At 31.9% G+C, this 19,230-nt stretch overlaps 1 pseudogene; it reads left to right on the plus strand.

Moving 5' to 3' along the window:
• The first annotated feature begins 70 nt into the window (after positions 1-70).
• On the plus strand, positions 71-5,750 carry LOC134269023 (galectin-3-binding protein-like; annotated as a pseudogene).
• The last annotated feature ends 13,480 nt before the right edge of the window (positions 5,751-19,230 follow it).

Genomic DNA, 19,230 nt, shown 5'->3' on the forward strand with positions numbered 1-19,230 from the left:
ATTGGTAATGTATAACTGACAACACTACGATAAAAACCGCGAATATTTTCAAGAACGAATTGACTCGACTCCGAATCGCCATTTTTGACAGTTTGAGGTAAACAAATGAAAAATCTAAAAAAGGTAAGAAACTTTCACCGACTTTATTAAAATCTTAGTATATTTTGATGCAACTTATGCCATTTAAATTGTATATATCATGCATATATTTACTAAGACATGGGGTACCAAGCATCATTAGCATGTTGATAAACCAAACCCTCGCAGTGTTTTACTGATTGATGCCATTGTTTTTTTTTTTTTATACTATCGATCTTTGTAACTTAGATGTTTTTGAATAACTTTAATGATTGAAATGTACGATTAAGCTACATTGTAAACTTTAAAAGGCTATATTATAATCACAAAATTTATATTTGCGTCATCACAGAACTGTCCAAAACCAAGGGGACGTAAATCTTAATAGCGAAAATCATTAATAATGTTTTCATTCATGTATATAATAAAACTGATAATGAAAAAATACCATGAAACATGATTTTTGTTTTTAATTGTGGAATTATGTCATAAATTCTGAGAATGAATAAACTTTTGTACAATTATTTTCTTTTCACATGTTTCAGGTGAAGATTTCATCCACAAATAAAACAACAAATGAACATGAAATGATCTGAACCAGAATGGATGTAAAAAGGGCTTGTTCTTCATCTGATGCCATTTCTCCTAAAAATCCCTCAGAGGAAACAATAGATGATGGAAAGCACATTGTCAATAGATATCAAGAATTGTTTGACAGCGAATCATTTAGTGACATTGTTTTGGTTGTAGGCTTAAACCGTTTCTCACTTCACAAGTTTGTGTTAATATCAGCTAGTGAGGTCTTCCAGTAAGTATGAAATTTACTATGAATTTTTTTAAGTACAACAAAATCTGTTGCTTTAGATTAGGTGATTCATAATTTAAAGCTATTAAAATACATAATAAGAATTTAAAGAAAATGTTGAAAAGGAATCTCAAGCTTATAAATACTGAAAACATATTACATTGTTATGTATTCATTTTAGTACTTTGGGTGGAAAGAAAATTGTGCTTTTTCTAGTACAACGCTAAATGTCTTCCAGTTATGTGCATAAATAAGAATATCAAGAAATGCACTAAGGCCTAGAAAAAAAATATGTTTGTCTCCGCTTTCCCGACCGACCCTAATTTATAGTGCCGACCCTAAATATTTTTTTAATGCTTTTGTCCCATGATGAACAAGATTTCAACCTGGGAATTATAGCCTCCAATTTTGCAAGTTTTTCAAGACAGAAAGAAGTTTGGGTCACCTTTCTATTAGGCCTACACGTTTTGATTAAAGAAGCAAAAAAAATTTTTTCAAAAAAAAAAGAATTGCTACCTACCTACCCTATATTTTTTCAGCCTGAAAGCGGAAACAACATATTTTTTTTCTAGACCTAAACCAAATTTATGCTAACTTGTTCAAAAAACAATTTCCACAAAAATCGTACACGCTTAATATAGCACATTTACATTATACAGCTCTAACAACTGTTACATATGTTTTTTTTATTCTGTATATAGAGCCATGTTGAATGAGGACAGATGGCATGAGGCAAACCAGCCAGAAGTCACCCTTACTGAGGATGAGGAGTGTTTACCTGTCTTTAAAGACTTCCTCAGGTACATCTCCAAAAATTTGGTACTATTTACAAACATTAATGCTGATTTAACTGCCTTAAACAGGGTTTGTAAACCAGCAATGCTAATGGGCCCATGTCAAATGTATTATTGATATACATTTACTGTTATACATAATTATATTAATTGAAAGCCAATATATTTGAACAGTTTCAGTTGCATATAATTTCAGTCTTAAAAAAACATTAACTTCTTTGTACACACATTTATTTATATTTGCAATATTTTTTAACTTAGGTATTTGTATTGTGGAAGCATTACTCTGACCACTGCCACTGTATATATATGAAATGTTTCATAAGAGGAATAAAAATAAGTTTTTCTAATATTTTAAAAAAAAGGAAATTCAGAATATTTAAAATTGCTGATTTATATCTTTAAAAATTCAATTTTGGTGTATTTACTGTGTTAAAATTGTAGAGAATGCTACAACACATATTTGTACAAAGGAACTCTTCACACTTGGGTAATAACAACAGAAAGAGAAAATTATCTATTTCAAGAATGATTCCAGCTATTAAAAATAAATAGAAAAACTAAAGAAAAAAATTATAGAAAAGCATTCTGGAGTAATAACCATTATAAAAGCATTCTCATTTTTCATCATAGTGTTAAATTTATTGATTTTTGTCAGAGTGTTTTAATAACGTTGATCATCACCTCTCAAAACAACTTCCAGATAACTGTGTTTGAGAGGGAAATACTTTATAAATTGTTTGTGATTTATTAGAGAAAAGGAGCATTAATCCTGATTTTGGCTGTATGCTGAAGACAAGAAGCTGCGTCGTTATGTAAGTCAGGAGTTCCTTGAAAAAAAAAATCAAAGAAGAGTAATAAACAACGATATAGAACATGGCATTATGAATAGCAATAGTGCTGGCATACCATTTGTGGAAGAAACTGGCCGAGTGGTTCACTCATCTTAAATAGAAGATTTGGTCACCTGAGTCACTCAGGTGACCTGTTATCTGTTTCGTCCGTCGTCGTCCGTCGTACGTCGTTCGTCGTAGGTTTAAACTGAACATTTTGACTTCTTCTCTGCAACCACAACCAATTTCAACCAAATTTGACATTGTGAAGCAAAAATTGTGAATTTCAGATGGGGCCTGTATAAGGAAAATGCATCTTTAAAAAGCTTCTTTACACCTGGACATCAAGCAGTCAAATTTTTACAAGCATACTTTACCAAAATTGTGAAATTCATGGCCCTCACTTCTCAGTGAAGATGTGAAAATGCATTATTTCTTTAAAAATCTTCTTCTCTGCTCCTGGGTATTAAATAAACACTAAGTACATAGTTATGATGGAGAGTGCCACAAAACATTTTAAACCAGGGTGCAGGGTTCTGCCGATTATGTAGTGAAAATACATTATTTCTTTGAAAATCCATTTCTCTGCTTCTGGGTATTTAAACCTTAGTAAAAGTTATGAGGTCAAGTGCCAAAATTGAATTTTACAGCAAAATAATATAGTGAAAAAACATTAAATCTTTGAATATTTTGTTCTTTGTTCCTAGGTTTTAAGCAAATGAACTACTATATAGTTATCAATCCATCTTCAAGAACAAAACTGGCCAAGTAAAAGCCACCTATATACTGAAAATGAATGAATTGTTTGAAATGTGCTCCAAAGGTATTAATCAAATTTTTTTGAAAAGCAAGGATGCCTTTCCAAAAATTGTGCAATGTGTGGATCAAAGCCTAAGAGTCAAGGATTCCTGTGTGGTAGCGGCACTACTGATTATTGCTGAATATTACTGATTTGTTGAAATGCATTTTTTGTTTCCCTACCCTGCCTATGGGTATTAAGCAAACTAAGGAACTGCTAAGTGTATAGTTATGATTACCAAATTGTAAATGCTATAGCATCTGGCTTAAAACAAATTCAATCACTAGAAAGTTGTTGAATAATGCTCAGGTGACCTATAAGGCCCATGGGCCTCTTGTTTAACTTAGGTATTTGTATTGTGGAAGCATTACTCTGACCACTGCCACTGTACTACCAGTTCTAATTTTGGCCGACAAATACCAGGTACTCTGTATTCCTGTGCACATGCTACAAGAGAGGGAATTCCAGACACCAACAGAGCTTTATCCTGGTACCAGTATGCTAAAATCACAGGCTATAGTCAACTGCAGGAGGAAACCTTTAAGTTCATCCTCTCCAACTTCCATATTGTGCAGAACTCCCCTGATTGGCTGATGCTGAATAAGGTCGAAGTTCAGGAGTTCCTGAAGAGTTCTGATATAGTGGTGGAGAGTTTCTTGGAAGAAACTTGAGTGGTTATCCAGTTTAATCTTGAAGGAATATATTTCCATATGAAACAGTTGTTTGACATTGAGCATTCAGATCTGTATAAGGAAAATCATCAGCTGTTTAGCGAGAAATTTTTACAAGCATACAAAACTTTCAGTGAAGATTTTGGTTTTGTTGAACCACACAGAAATATTTATCAATTTACTGCCCTTTATTGAAAAATTGTCAAGGCCAAAATTGACAAAAATTACAACCAAATCTTAATGTAACAAAACTGGCCAAGTAAAAGCTACCTTTCATGTTGAGTTCTTCCCAAAGGGATACTTTCAACCCCACATGCTGTATCAAACCTACCTCGGAAAACATAATTTTGTTGTTAACAATATTGAACGAAATTAAAGTCGTTACTGTAGAAGTGACACTAGTCATTTATGGGAAGAAAAACCAGGTATATTCATTTGCATGAGAGAGAGGGTTTTCATGAAATAAAAATTAAATGTATAAACTGAAAATTGCTAAATTGTCTTGTGTTTCTGGAATTTATTTCTTATGATTATCTAGTTTAATCTTGAGGAATTAATTTCATATGAATCAGATTATCAGTTTATTAATTTAAATGCTTATAGAATTGGAAAACTTTCTAAGATGTTGGTCTTATTGCATTTTAATCAATTTACTTTTTATTAATGCAGAAAAAAATAATTACAATCAAATCTTAAAGGGAAATTTATATATCTAGAAGTATACATGCATTTATTTTTGTATATCTTTTATAGGTACAATATGCTGCCCACACTGTAACTAAGACCTTTGATTTCTGCCAGAAGACCCCTAAACTAGAGATAGAAGATGTTATAGCGGTGGAGAAGTTTCAGGAGAACAACTCATCCTATCTCGTCAATGGAAGTTTCCAAGCCATGTTGTTTCTCAAAGTTCTGAATGTTATTGAAGGAAAAGAGGGAATCAAGAGATAACGCATTTATTAACCAGCTGAATAAAATATTTTAAGATTTTGTTGTTATGCATGTTTGAGCTTTTTTTTATGCAGGATATTTATTATTTTCATATCCTGGTATGATAAAATTTCTATTTTACATAGCAGTCTTTTTACAAGAGAGAAATTGACTGTACAAGTTTGATGTGTTTCTGTGCATTTTAATTTTCAAAGTCTATTACTTATTACAGGTAGATTTAAGAATTTATTTTGGTTATAATCTTTTTAAAATAATATTTCTTCATTTTGTTTTTTAACAAATTTTTAATTTTTAAGAAATTATATTATTAAAACCATATCATTTCCTTCTAAGCAGTAGGTTTTTCAGCCTATTGCTTTATTATCATGTACACATATCTTTCATGTTTATAGATTATTGTGTATTATAATTTATATGCAAGCATGTGTTCATTATTTATGATATTTATTTTTTTATGTAGCCAATATGCTACTGGGTATTATTATTAGAGCTGTTGAAAAACAAACTCAATTTTCATGTAGTAGATGTAAATGCATATTCATATGTTTTTTTACACTGAATATATGTTTTAAAAAAATAATGGTATCAACCTTTATGGAAAAAAAAATCTTTGACCAGGGCTAAGGGTATTTAAAATGACAGTAGAAAAGTTACAAACCTTTTCAACAAGTCTTTGGTATGAAGAACCATGATTAAGGTAGAAAAATCTTCCTTTCTGTGTTTTTAACAGAATTTTTCATGGGATTTTTTATACCGTATAAGTGGAAATTTTAGCGAGACGCAAATTTAGCGATATCTACCTAAAATCTGGTATTTTATTTTTAGTAATTTTAGCGATTTTAAAGTGCTAAGTAAAGAATTTATTACAAATAATACACAATTAATTTTTAGCGATATTCAATTTTGTTTTTTGCTAATAATGCCAAAATTTTTAAAAATTTTAGTTTTATTCCAATTTTACATAACTTTGCACTGTTTTAAGACTTTGATTATTAGTTCCCCTGAGCTGAAAGTCTTGTGAGCTTTTCTGATTGAAATTTGTCCTTGGAATGTACATGAAGTTGTAGTTTTTATCATCATTGATTTTTAATAGAAAAATTGAAAGGGGACATTTTTTCATACATGTAAGTAAATACAGGGTCAGAAAAGATGAAACTTAAGTGAAATCTTTCTAACAACATATATTCAGGAATGTTGAAATCCTTACTGTGTGAGGTGATTTTTGGCTACTGTGGGTGATCAAAGATTTTCCATAAGAATACATAGGAAAAATCTTCTTCTCAAGAAGGCAAAATCACGATTTGTCATATTTATATGGAAGCATCCTCGAGTACTATAGATTTTAAAGGGGTAATATTTTCTCTAGTGAGCATTGTTGTATATGGGCCCTGTTTTTTTCTTAGATATGTGAACCACAAATAATATCTACAGTAAACTTACTAGAATTAGTATAGATTATGTTGTTATGTAGTTGCTTTCCTTTACCAATGGACTTTCATTTATTTATTTTGTTTTAAAAACCATCTAATTTATATACAATGTAATAAAATGCTATAAAGATTATTTTGTTTTCTCTTTCTTTTAATGCTTTGTATGAAAGATGCTTGATCTCGTGTACATTGTGGCTGGTAATAATGTACAGGTATTTCTATGCTAGAATCACCTGCTCACGTAATCTCGGTGAAGATTCTGCTGGGCTTGATAGTTGGTCTGATGTCTGTGGGTGTTGTAGCAACCACTAATTATATAACACTGCTTAATGATACAAATATCATTAAATCATTGTATTAATGGTTGACCTTTTCAACTGCTAATGCTAAATCGCCGCTTAATGAAAGAATTATATCATTAAGCAGATGAGCATGTCAACCTTTTCTGCAAAGATTTTATGACATTAAGCGATGCATTGCAACGCTTAATGATATTTGTATCATTAAGCGGGGTTATATCATTACCGGTTGCTATTATATAACAGACGTTAGACCAAATATCTAGCCCAGCAGAATCACAACAGAGATAATTACTGTTGAAGTGATAAAGAGGTACATGTACTTTGATGAAAAATAGTACATGTATATGACAAGTAAATTATTTTCCACCGGAAAATATGTTGGATTTGCTTATTAAAAATAACTGGAGCTTATACATTATAGGATAAAAAGTAATCAACAATAGACTATTCCAAAGATTTATAATGGAGTTCTAATTCAAACTGCATTTGACAGTTTGATTGACACATTAAATTTCCGGAGCATTAATAGACTAGGCATTAATTATTTTGGTTGTCTCGCTTGCTCATGAATGCTATATCGATATTATGCCTTGTGTCACAAGAAGGCCATATTTAAAATAAGGAGCCTTGGTCATCTGGTTTGCCTGAAATTTAATCAATAAATTTATACACGCAGTGTACTGTAGGGGGAAAATCCTAATCCTACGAGTATATTCCACTTTCTGTGTAGTATAAATATATAAATAAACTAGATGAGATCTCGTTGCGAGCAACGAGTAGGTCTTCCGTCCGATTTTTTGAAAAGATATATGATTTTGACTATGATCTTTGTTAGATCATAATGATATCAAGACTTCTTTCCTTTGATTAAATTCTTTTACTTTCTATAAAATTATTAAATACATGTAGTTATGGATGAAAGTCTTTTGGCCCCTAAGGGCCCCTTATTTGAGGGGTCAGACCCTTTCTTCCTATCCAATGATAAGGTTTTTAATTTTAAAGATTTTTTTTGTTCAACAACTTTCCAGATATTTCTTTTCGTTTTCGAGCTATGTAAGAGAGAACAATTTAGGGGCCAGTCTTTTATATCCTTGAGTCTGCACATCTTTTATTCGATACCGCTTATTAAAATAAGAATCAATAAGAGCTATAAAGAATCCAAGATTGAGCATTTTGGCCTCTTATGGCCCCTAATTACGTAGCATATGAATACAATTTTACAATGCATTGATGCAGATTGTTATGATAATCATTTTTGCTTCAGTAACTTATTACAAAAAAATTGAAAGATAAAAATTAAAAGAGTTCCAGGTGAAAGTCTTTTGGCCCCTCTTTGCCCTTTATTTAAGAGGTCAGACCCCTTTTCTTCATTTCAATGATAAGGTTTCTCATTTCAAAGATTTTTTGTTCAACAACTATCCAGAAATTTCTTTTCGTTTTCGAGCTATGTAGGAGAGAAAAAAATTATAGGCAATCCCTTTACATCCTTTTATGGATGTTTTTGCATATATAGGATGGTTGTATTATGTTTAAAAGACAATTCTGAGCAACTTTTATTCAATACTGCTTATCAAAATATTTGCCCTTTCGGAGATATAAGATTAAGCATTTTGTCCCCCAATGGCCCCTTATTACGTAATAAATTATCAAAAATTTACAATGCATTGATGCAGATTGTCATGATAAACATTTTTGCTTCTGAGTAAATATTTATAGCAAACAATTGATAAAGAGTTATAGATGAAAGTTTTTTGGCCCCTCTTTGGTCTTTATTTGAGGGATCACACCCCTTTTCTTCATACCAAATAAAAGAAAATGTAATACTGCACAACTTTTACTATGTATCTTTTAATAAATTATTGACAGGTAAAAAGATATCCGAAAAAACGTGTTAAATTTTGCGAGATATTTCCGAGCCTATTTTTCGAGCTCAGTCGAGCTTCAACGCCTTTTGCGCTGGAAAGATAAACTCAAAAAAGCAATTCAGCAATCCTTTTTCTACCTTCATTGAAAATCTCAAGTCAATATCTTCATTCATTTTGGAGTGATTGCTATCATGTATGACAAGCTGACCCTCTGAAAATCAGTAAATCGTCCATATCTCACGACCGGAAGTGAGGTCGTACATATGAGAAATTTCCAATAAGGTTCAGACCATATCTATCAGATCTAAAATTGTTTCGTGAAAATCGACCGAGCCATTTCCGAGAACTCGCGTGCACAAAATCGGTAAGAAAAAAATAATTATATAAGGAAAAAGAAACCGAACGAAAACAATAACGGTCTTTCGTTGGAAACGGAAGACCTAATTAATCTATTTAGAAAAAATCATCAAGTTTTCTTAATATTAAATTAAAAAAAAACAACAACAACCAAAAAAAAAAAACAAAAACAAAACAAATTCAAAGAATTGTGGCCCTCACCTCTGGTATGTAAGAGGAGGGTACTAGTATGTCATTATTTATTATGGCATATTGTGGCAAATATTCAAACCCTACCGCATGTCATTCAAAACTTATGACCAACATATTTTTTAAATTAAGTTAAACAAAAATATTTAATTTGAGTAGTTCCGATGAATATTGCTTACAAAACTAATTGTTCGATTTTTTGTCGACTGAGTTTTGAAATTTTATTCATAGCTTTTCCGTGATTTTGCAATTTTTGCCTAATGTTTTTCCCTTCGTGTTGCATAGTATGCCTTGCCGAATACTTATCTTTCATTAGAACATTAAAAGCGCTTAATTACTAATTTTGTCAGACATGGCTACAAAGATTGAAGGAGAGAAATAAAGAGCTGCATAAGGTATCACTAGCTTTATTGTTTTAAAAAACAAATTTCTTCTTATTTTGACAGAATGTAATAAAAAAGGAAAATTATATGGAAAAATTAATTCAATTAATTTCTATATTTGTATTGGGACTAAGTTTTATAAAGAATCAATAATATAATGTAAATATTATTCCGATGAATTGATTCTAAATACAATGGTAGAATTCAATCTAAGTGCTCTGGGATATTAATATGTCCTACAAACGAGCTTGTTTTTTTTTGTAATACCCAAGAATGATATATAAATGTCAAATAAGTATATGACTAATGACACGAATATTTGTATTTTTTTTTTCTAAGAAGACAGTTATTCTGTTCCGCCAAACTGCATCGTTGAGTGAAACACTTGACTTATTTATACATTACACTAGTACTCCTGTACTATACGTATGTATGTTTGGAAGTTGATACATAAAGTACATAGATACATGTATATATCACTACATATATTTATTTTGGCACTTCGCGTAAGCATGGTTCGCCTTGTCTCATAGTAAAAGTTCAAATGTTATAGAAATCTATGTTGTATTGTAGAATACAAATTGAAATTACAGAATACAGGTGAAAAATTCAATGCAAATCGAAAATTTTAGAATATAACTTGATGCGATAGAATTGAAAAAAAAACTAGACTAATATACAAATAGACAATACAAATAAAAATGTTTATAATACAAATAAAACATTATAACAGGTACAATGCAAATGGGGAAAAATGAATATTTTATGCTTTTTACATAGTGTTATATTATTGTAGATGCATATATGAAGTAATGTAATTTTCATCTTTAGAATCGACACCATGTATTTCAATCTCCACCTAAAGTATAAGTCACATTATCCAGCGATGGGGTATACGATGAGAAACCGATGCGTTTTTTGATGAAAATGGCGTATTACTAATGATCGGACGGTGTCTGAGGCCATTTTGCGAATCGGTGGGGAAAAAATAATTTGTAGTTAAAATTCAGCGATGTCTCCAACGATGCCTCACATCGCTCCTCATCGGCAACCCATCATTAACACACTTTTCAAGAATCGGCCGATGTATAGCCGAGCATCGTCCAATATCCGTTGAATCTGAGGTCATCGGGGAGTTTAGTGATGTTCAACGGATTACAAACGATCATCGTCCGATGTTCGACCAAACACTGGCCCGTAGTCGACCGATGTACGAACGATGTTCACCAATGTATGAGCGATGTAATATACATCGGCCGATTATCCTGGAACATCGTTTTATGATTAGCAATGCATCGCTGGGCCTTTGTAAGTCCGGCCGGCAACCACACCATTTTTCTCATAAAACGCATTGGTTGCCCATCGTATGCACATCGCTGGATAATGTGACTGATACTTTTAGGACTACTTGGCCGATGTGTACCAATGTTGGGGCATCGTTAACACCACGGATTACCACCGATTACCACCGGTCTACGGCTACCGGCCGGGAAATGTGACCTAGGCATTAGGTAGGGGTGTTACATGTATGAACAATATCGAGAACGTTCATTTCACTCCCTAAGCTTCCCCCTTAAATGCTTTAATGATTTGATCGTGACTTATAATTATTTCTATCTTTATGTTACTTTAAAACATGAAATCCACCTTGAAATTGTTCAAATGTAAACAAAGAAAAGTTTCATGATCAATTTTCTTTATGATTACAAACATATATGATAAAAAAAATAATTATGATTACAATAAGTTGCCTTGGTATGAAATCCAATCTCTATTCCAAATGATTAGAACAACGCTTACTGTGACGTCCTAAAATATCGACACAATGTTTAAAAGTTCAAGGTAGAAAATAATGAAATGATCATTTATAAACGAGTATCAGCTAACTTAAATAAATAGCTACATTGTCCTTCACAAGTTAAATATTAACAAACAATATAAACACCTTATTGTCACTCTCAATGCTTTGTTCAGTTTTTGAGGTTATCCGTTTGTGCTTCATCTTCATTATCTAGACAATTTTAGACATTAAAAATGATTTTAGATTATCTGTATATAAATACCACACTTTGGAGCCCATTTTCTTCTTTCGTGTTAGAAGTTTGATAAATTTAATATCAAAATCATTTGAGTAAAATTTTAATTGTGGACCTAAATGAAAGATCGAATTGAACACAAACTAATAATTATCAATACCAATAAAGTCTACAAACAAAACAAATATGATATTATGTTCATTTATTATTTTGCCAGTTCGAAGATGGTTTAAAAAGAATTAAATAATAGCAGTATTGATAGTGAAGAAACAAAAATGTCATTTATTAAAGTAAACGACACAAAACAAAAATATACATATCATGGGGGCCAGAAGAGACTAGAAAAAAACTTCTAATGAACACAAAAATTTGATATCATATTATGCAATCTGACCCCATAATATTAAACATAGTATAAAGCAGGCACTGATATGCCTGTCATAAAAAGGGTGAGATAAAAGAAAATAAACGCCACAAATATGCTTAGAAGACACTGTTCACCTAAGTTGCATCGTTAAGTAGAACACTTGACTTATTACTGTGTTCTACACTCATGTACTGCACATGTACGTACGTATATCTGTTTGGATGTATCAGTACATAGGCAATTGGCGTTGGTCTTGTGCCACAGTACAGTAAAAGTTTAAGTGTTGTAGAAATCTATGTTGGATTATATAAAACACAAATAAAAAATACAGAATACAGTTTAAAAAATTATACAATGCTCACAGAAAATTATAGAATATAAATTGATGCGATACCATTGAAAAAAAAAACAACAAAAAACTAAAAACAAACTAATATACACCCCGTGGGGATCCGGGTTAGAATAGGTCCTCAGTACCCCCTTGCTTGTCGTAAAAGGCGACTAAATGGGGCGGTCCTTCGGATTAGACCGTATAAACTGAGGCCCCGTGTCAAAGCAGGTGTGGCACGATAAAGATCCCTCCCTGCTCAAAGGCCGTGAGTACCGAGCATAGGCCTAAATTTTGCAGCCGTTCACCGGCAATGGTGACGTCTCCATATCAGTGAAATATTCTGGAGAGGGACGTTAAACAGTATACAATCAATCAATCAATCAAACTAATATACAAATAGACAATACAAATAAGATATTTATAATACAAATGAAACATTATACCCGGTACAATGCAAATGGGAAAAATGAATAGTTTTTACTTTTACATAGTATATATTATTGCAGATGCATATATAAGAAGTAATGTAATTCTAATTTATATAACCTTGGTGATGCCATTGTTACCGAAGAAAAAATGTGCCTACCTCTGAGTTGATCAAGTACATCATGAAATAGTCAGATTTGAATGTGCAAAATTATTAGTACTCAGTGATTTTAAGTTGATTTCTAATTATGCATGTAATAGGAAAACTGGTTATAATGTATGTCCTCGTTATACAAGTTCACTTTGGGTGGCAGTATGTACAAACATTGCATGCTTGTACTTTGGCAGTTTTTGTCTGCCACCATTTTTGCTGATTGTTATTTTTTACATTCTGGATTGTTTATTTGGATTTTCTTGATGTAATATGTTACACTGGGGAGATCAACTAATGTTTTGTACAAATTTACACATTTTTTCAAGAGTGATTTCCCCTTTATCTGATGTATCTTTTGATTATCTTTCGTCATTTATACATGTATAATAAATGACAAATTCATCCATCAAACTTTGTGTTTGTGTTACCTTAATATGGATGTGATAGGGTCTACATAAATTTAGAAGTGTGTGCAAAAAACTAGCTTCAGTGAACTTGTAAAATTAGTTAAATTACACTGGAGAACATAAATGTAATTTTCATCTTTATAATCGACACCATGTATTATGCTTGTTATATGAACAGTATTGAGAACGTTCATTTCATTCCCTTTTCCCCCTTAAAAGCTTTTATGATTTGATCGGGACTTATAATTATTTCTATCTTTATGTTAATTAAAAAGATTAAATCCACGTTGAAATTGTTTAAATGCAATTTTTGTTATGATTATAATCATTTATGATATAAATCATTATGATTACAATAAGTTGTCGTAGTATAAAATGAACTCCAATCTTTATTTGAAATAATTAGAACAGTGCTTATTGTGAAGTCTTAAAATATCCACACAAGGTTTAAAAGTTCAAGATAAAAAATAATGAAACGGTCATTTATATACGAGTATCAGCTGACTCAATTAAATAGCTATATTGTCCATCACAAGTTAAATATTCATAAACAATACAGTATAAAAACATTATTGTTACTCTCAGTGCTTTGTTCAATTGTTGAGCTTATCTTTGTGTATTTCATACTCACTCTCTAGACAATTTCAGTCATAAAATGATTTTAGAATATCTGTATATATGTACCACACTTTGGGGCGCGTTTTCTTGTTTCGTGCTGGAAGATCGAAAAATTAAATATCAAATCATCTGAGTAAAATTTTGTAGACCTAAATTAAAGACCGAGTTGAAAACAAAAGACTGTCGATATCAATAATCTATAAATAAATCAAATATGCTTAGAAGGCAATTACTGGTAAAATTAACTCCTTGAAATGCCAAAGGTGATCGGAACAGGTGCTTTGGAGGAATAAGCATTCTTCCAACAGTATTCAATAGGGATGGGTATCGCCAAAAATTTTGTATCGCGATATATCACGATTTTTTTCCCAAAATATCACGATAATATCATGATATTTTTACAAGCAATTTTTACACTGATTTTTAATGAAGTGTCATTATATTTCTTTAAAATGTGCTAAAAAAAACAAAATTTCACTTTTTTGAAATTTTCATTTACATAAAATTAATCATGGTTGGATGGTAAGATGCCGTTCTTTTCACCTTTTTCAATATTTCTAGACATTTTATAATTGTAATTTGAAAGATTGAACAAATAAATGGAAAAATTTTTGGACTTTATAATATGTATGTAAATACCGGTATTTAGGTCTCCGTATCAGTATCACGATACGTATCACGCAACAAAAAATCGTGATATACCGGTATACCGATAAAATCGCACATCCCTAGTATTCAAACCGTTTGTCAATCAAAAACTCGAGCATCATTTAAATATGAATGGGGATACGAAAATGTCTGACCATTGTTTTTTATTGAAAAAGCCATCGCCTCTGATATTAAAATTACTCAATCATTTAGTTCGTTTTGGAAATTGTACATACGTAGAATATGCTCTTGAATATCGAATCTACTGAGGGATATAAACCATATGCAGGCAATGAAGACATATTAAGTAATGGAAGTGAACGATTTTAAAGTTAGAGTTATCAAGTTTATTATAGAGTTTTGCTGTTAGATTTTCCATTAACGTCTCTAAGTCCAATATCCGAACATGAAACAGATATGTCAGGCTCTGTGATATCTGTTATCTCAAACACACGGAATATAATGCAGGGAAATCGTCAGTTATGATATAATTTTAACGAACTTAGAATTTTTTTTTTGAGTTTTTGATAACCCATATCTGATTTACGCCACTTTTAGAATATGTTTTAACAGAAAAAGTCTGAAGCTCCACATTTTAAACAATTTATAATTTTAAGTGATTTAAAAACAAGGTAACTCTGTTTGTAAGAATTTTAATTATGCTTATGAATACAGTACAGATAAAAGTATTAATAATAAACACTGACATGTGATTTTGAAGAATTTAATTTTCAGAATTAATGTGCATTGTGAGTATAATTTGGGTGACCAGACGTAGAATGTATAAGGTTTTTGAAAAAGTGACAAGCTCTTTGACAATGTGCCTTTGCAATGGAGAAAATATATCAATATGAGTATACTAAATAAGCTGATGACATGAATACATGCATTATAATCATTTATAAATGCGTTGAATATAACAATATATTATGTGTAATAGCTAGTGCTTAGAACATTCAACGAAGCGCACTAAACTGAGTCGAAATTCTGCATCAAAAAGACCGTATACAAAGGGATTTATCACGTGATTCAGAATATAAAGTTGACGAATAAATAAATAAATATGCAGTTTCCAATTTTGAAGTTCAAGCCATAATTCAGGATGCGAAAGTTCGCACATTTTAAGAATGTTTGAAGGCATATAAGTAAAGATAAACAAGAGTGCAATGGTCATAAACATGTAAGAGAAGCGGTTGGATCGGTTTCTGTTACGGAATGAGACGCTAAATGAGGCAAACCGCCCTGTGTCGTTGGCGTAAGAAATTTGCCTGCTTGTAACGAACTGAGCATTTTCCTCTGAGAATATATTTGTCATCTCCCTCGGGAGATGACACATTAAGATTGTATGCCGGAAGTGAAGTCCTAGTGTAAGCCTCCATTAATCTTTCGGGAGTCCTCGATGTTTTACATAGTTCCAAGTAGCCTGTAAACTGGTTTTCTTTTAGAAGAACTAGCTTAGGAGTGTGTGATCTACTTTCGGTTTAGGCCTATTTGAAAGCCAAGGAAAATTTAGAAAAGAAGTACGATGCTTATAAATATCTCTAGTTTCGGTGTGTCGTATATACATTGATTTACTATGCCTTATTAAATGGGTAAGCCACAAGGAGAATTGACAATGACGTGATTTCTATATATAGATTTGTTGACGGGAAGCGAAAACTGGTTCTCGCACAAAAGAACAAGCTTACAAGTAGATTCTGCAAAAAATGAATGGAGTGGTCAACGCTAATTTTATGTTAATTTTTTAGTCTGTAATTGGATTTATTAAATTAATTCCTGTCAAACTTAAATGATTAGCTGCTTTTAAATGAATGATAATTATTGTTGATAATTCCGGATTGTGTTAAGAAAATATAGTTCAAAGAAAGTATTTGAATTTAAGTAAATTGTAAACAGTAACACCCAGAACCACAAAGACCGCTAGAATGAAATTTCACGAAAAATCGCCTTGGGTGCTCTCGCAGACGTCCATGCTTTCCATATACATACTGCTGCCAAAAGAAACTGCGTACTTTACTGTGGAGTTTGCTGAATACCGTAAGTCATTTGGGAACTTCAGGTGTAATAATCCATATATTCATTGCATTAAAATATCTCCCTTTCTGTTTTATTTCTTTGACATTATTGATACCAAAGAGATGACATTTCAGGCTTTCTGGAAAGCCAAACTTGTGTCAAGATTCAGATCAGTCTTACGCGCATCAATCTGTTTCCTAGAAGTCGATGTAACTGTATTTGAGTACGTCGTTCAACTGAAATGTACGGATTGTCTCTTGCAGTCGATGATTTTCTTGGCACTCGTCTTTATTTTCCTAGCGATAGAAATGTAAAGGATACTGATCACCAACATAGCAGCTACGATCATTGCAAAAACCAAAACATCATAACTTGTCATATAATCAGAGAAATGACTGTTATGATGAATATGGTCACATCGATGACCAAGTATGCCAGTACCATGATGGTGCACTTGATGCAATTCATAAAACATAAATACTGGCAAATTCAACACAACAGCTGCCAGAAAAACGAGAATCACATTTATCCGGTTTTCAAAAAAGTACAATTTTGAATTAAATGGTCTGCAGATTCGGTGATATCTTTGAAAGGCAATAAGCAAAAGTATTCCATCTCCCGTTGCTGAAAACACACGGCTGGAAAAGTTCAATATCTGGCAAAGACTTTTGCTCGGATAGTCGACTGGAAATACGTTTTCGACTGTTTTGTCGACGGTGGTCATAAGAGTTGCCAAAAGATCAAAGAAAGCGAGGTGGGGGATCAGAAACCGGTCCTCCATTTTCCCTTTTATTCGAAATGTATAAAAGAAAATAACTACTGTACTATGTTTCCAAGTATACCGACTATACAGTAAATCCACAGCAAAATGGTGTTGAAGAAAAGCCTTTCTTTCACATTGTTGTTCCAGTCTTGCAAAGATGTTTGGTTAGATGTACCTGTAGATGTTGACGGATTGTTTATAATCATTAAGGTAAACTGGTTATTCATGATCACAGGGGTTGATTGGTTGCTTGTGAGCACTGATGTTATTGTGCTCAGGTGTGGTAAAAAATGCATTCTTTAAGGTAATCTTTTAAATATCTGAAGGATTCCTTGAAATAGATTCTTTGTGCAGTTTTCACTGTCCCTTAAATCGTAAAGGTTTTGTATTCTTGTTTCAGTTAGAAGAAGATTCAGAACTCTCAACTAAAGAGAAATGCAAATTTATATTACTTTTCTTTGTTTGACTAACAAGAAGACTTTGTATTGGGAAAACTAGGGTATTATAATTGATGATATTTGAACTTCCGTCAATTTTAAATCAACAGGAGGTTTTGAGGTGAATATAAATCAGTGAACTTTGAATCAATTTACATCTCAATTTCTGTTGATGTACGTTCAAACGAGTTATAAAAGTAAATTGATAAGGTAGAGGGATTGACGGGGGGTTTTAATACCGGTATAACTATTGTGCAATTCTTTCAGATAATCACCCGCTTTTAATGTTATGTCTCCCAACTTATCCCCCACTGAAGGGCTTGCTCTGAATACGAGCAATCTTTAAAGCGAGACAGGCTACTCACAGATAAGTTGATGTTACCGGGATTTTAACACCTTAGTTAAAAGTATGCATTTCGTAAATTTTATAGTCATTATACTGACCTTGTTAGCAAATATTATCAATATTTAAGTGTACGTATCCTTGGGTGTTACTTTGGTTAATTTCGTATACATGGTTCATGTGATTCATGAATAGGTCTCACGCCAGGTGTGACTGATCGATCAACAAATCACTCCACCTAATCACCTGACCCGATCCCAGGTCTGGAATTTCCACGGGTCCTTGTTTTATTCCCTTTTCATATTTATTTGTATTGTTTCTGGAACTTTTTTAAAGATAGACCACTGTTTTTTTTTATTTTTACCCTTTACATATGCTCAGCTTCATGAGATCTAACAACTTCCTTCTGGCATTTATTAATGGCAATGAATGTTTAAAGTTCTACTGTTTGATGTACAAGATATACCGCCAACAAATTTTACACGGCTTAACTACAACAAATGCGCATTTATTTCTTACAAATATTTTTATTTAAAAAATCTTAATGTTATACAATTATGTTATATATGTTTTCAATTTACATCTGTGATAACAGACCTTTCTTCAGAGCTGAAAATACTAGGTCAAATCAAAGAATCTTGTTTTCACCACCTTATTTAATTAACTTTGATCAAAATTGATAAAAGAGAGTTTTTTCCTGAATTTATTCTATTCTTGTACATTGAAACATCGGTTTCTTAATGAGCTTTTAACACCTGAATTCTCTTTAGGTGCAAATGGCGAAGATATAAAGTAAACACGAAAAAAATACATTTATTATTTTAATCCACCCACATTCCATTGATTTTCTCTTACCTTTAGACTATCAATGTATACTAGATTAATCTGAATTGATGCTAAAGTGCACTGTATAATGTTCAAAAGTCCAGTTAAAGAAATCAAATCATAAGCATGGAAAACGTGAACATCAGAAAGAAGAATCTTTTAATTTATCTCTCCAATAGCTTTGTTATTTTTTTGTTTAACGCGTCATTTATAGAGAATTTTATACTCATTCTAAGATGTTGGAGTGTTGCAAATTTTAATATTTACATTTCCAATGTCTTTGTCCGAGATAAAATTACAAATTGTAAATGTACTTTATTTTCCCATCAATGTATTGGCGTGGTTCCAAAAAAATCCATGTGCAGGGTGGAACAAACAGCTAGACAGAAGCAGGGTTTAGAG

This window comes from Saccostrea cucullata, unplaced genomic scaffold, assembly GCF_032062105.1.
Source record: "Saccostrea cucullata isolate Sc308-1 unplaced genomic scaffold, CSIRO_AGI_Scuc_v1 ctg2293, whole genome shotgun sequence".
Taxonomy (NCBI): Eukaryota; Metazoa; Mollusca; class Bivalvia; order Ostreida; family Ostreidae; genus Saccostrea; species Saccostrea cuccullata.